Source organism: Nicotiana sylvestris, chromosome 7 (genome assembly GCF_000393655.2).
Source record: "Nicotiana sylvestris chromosome 7, ASM39365v2, whole genome shotgun sequence".
Lineage (NCBI taxonomy): Eukaryota > Viridiplantae > Streptophyta > Magnoliopsida > Solanales > Solanaceae > Nicotiana > Nicotiana sylvestris.
The window spans coordinates 3,549,705-3,552,168 of record NC_091063.1 but is presented as its reverse complement, the minus strand read 5'-3'; the positions used below and the strand labels follow the sequence as shown (position 1 = coordinate 3,552,168).

General features: G+C 26.1%; 1 pseudogene; it reads left to right on the top strand.

The window, feature by feature from the left end:
• The first annotated feature begins 2,050 nt into the window (after positions 1-2,050).
• On the top strand, positions 2,051-2,185 carry LOC138874294 (U4 spliceosomal RNA; annotated as a pseudogene).
• Positions 2,186-2,464: the final 279 nt, after the last annotated feature.

The following is a 2,464-nucleotide window of genomic DNA, read 5'->3' as shown; positions in this document are numbered from 1 at the left end:
GATGAGTACGCTCAAAATACGGATATGACCACAAAATAATCTTGCTAGATAAAGAAAACTAAAAAATTGATACTAAATTAAAAATTTAAATATAATAAATAAATATTTCATGTAGGTAATTTCACTAATGAAAATTAAAAGCGAAATTTGTATCTTGAAACTAAAAGAAAATACCAAATAAATGCACGTAATACTAAAAATTATTATAAGAATATTCAATAGATTTGAAATATTATAAAAGAACTTATGTATTATTCCCTTTGTTTTAGTTTAGATGACCAATTTCGCTTATCGAGAGTCAAATTGCATAAGGTTTGACCAATATTTTAAAATATATTTTGTTATCATATTGACACGAGAAAAATTGTAACTTATAGTACTTTTCGTGTAGTTTTGTATATCTAAATTTTAATTTTAAAATACTAAATTGAATTTAGTTTCAAAATTTAGTCAAATTGATTGTCGATAAGAGAAATGTGTCATCTAAATTGAAGTAGAGGAAGTAATTTTTAGACTAATTTAAAGTTATATTTTAAAATAAAATATGATATTATTTTGAATATAGGTAAAATATTTATGTAAAAAGTTAATTAAAATTTCTTAGTAAGGAAGAGAATGTATAAAGAGGAAAATAGAGATAGTGCGAGGATACTTTTATTTTTAAATTTATTAAAATAAATAAATAAATTTCTTAAATAATACTCAAAAAGGTTATTAATAGATTTAAATGATGAAAGAGGTCTGAATAAAAGGAGAATAGTGTAAAAACACATTAAATTTCGAGAATATTTTTTTTTACATTTATTAATAATTATTAAAAGGGTAATAAACAAGACATTAAGTCAATTTATAAGGTAATAAAAAATCACATTACAGTATAACAATATTAAGTAATAAATAATGTAAAAATTATAAGCAATGAACAATAAAGAGAAAAAAAATCTGTCTAACAATGTAGAAGGATAAGACTTATTTGAATTTGAGATAAAAAAAAATAAAGTAGTAGTAAGAATTTTGTTAAAATAATATAATTTAATGTACTCAAATAAGATAGATCACAACGTTACATATTTAGTATTCCTTAATATTGACCGTAAAATATAATACAAGTGTCAAAATTATGAAGTTGGGTTCTTACAGATATAAAAAAGAAAACATGTTATATACTATGAGATTTGAAAATGGTTTCATGTGATGCTTCTTAATTAATATTAAATAATTATTTATAATCTCTATATAGAAGATTTAATTTTAAGGTTATTTGCACATAATTAAAATAATCTAAATCATTGTTTGACATGAATTATATCCGCACATCGTGCGGGTACTAATACTAGTACAACTTAAAAAGCAAGATGAAAACTAGCTACTTACTCGACCTAATGGCTAGTTTTAGCCCAATGGCACACATCTAGGACAAATATATGAAACATAGATGTATACAAGTCATTAAAGGTAAAATAGAGAGTTAAAATAAAATTATTTCTAAATATTAAAATATGTCTTCTTTTTTTAAACAGAGTGTGAATAAAATAAGACAAAGAAAGTAATATTTATATTCTTTAGAGTTATCTCAGATTGACAAAATATTAGTCATGCGTTGCAATACACTGCCTTGATTTTGTTCTAAAAATCTTGTTGATAGATAAAGAAATTTGAGTAGTTTAATTTAAAGTCCTAAAACAATAGACAAAACTTTATGGTTAATACTTGATATATTAATAAGAATTTAAAAACTTGACAAGAAGATTTATCGTGTTTCTAATGTCACTATAAAGTAAAATAATGAAGGTTTTCTTTTAACTAAAACTGTCATGATGAATACAAAGAAATAATGAAGTGTCTTTAGTACTAATTATAACTTTGTAAACGAGATGGTGGTTTTCTAGTGGTTAAAAAAGTTTCTGCCGAAGAAATAAAAAAAGAAGATTTTATTTATTACTATGTCACTATGCAAAAAATAATTAATTAGTATATTAATTAAACGGGAATGAAAAGGACTTGGAATGGAAATAAGAACTTGGAACGGAAACTTTAGAAACTGAGATCTATCTTTGCGCTTGGGGCAATGACGCAGCTAGTGAGGTACTAACCAATGCGCGTCTATTGCTGGTTGAAAACTATTTCCAAACCCCCTCTTTGGCCTGGGTTCTGCCTTGGCCGTTGAGAATTTATTTTTAGAAACTGAGATCTATGCATTCCCAAAGTAACCGTACAAGAAAAATGACAAAAAAAAAAAAAATTATGCGTGAAACCGAGCCAACCCGATTTTATTGATTGACCGAGACCAAGGGATGGATCTAGGATCAACCCCATAGCATATTTGATCAATACACAAGGATAAGGTATCGAGTTCGGATTCGAGGTACCTAGCAAGATCGAAACCAATAATGATCGAGGTTGAACGGGACAAGACATCGAGCAAGACCGAAGACAGCATAATAACGGAAAGACGAGATATTCG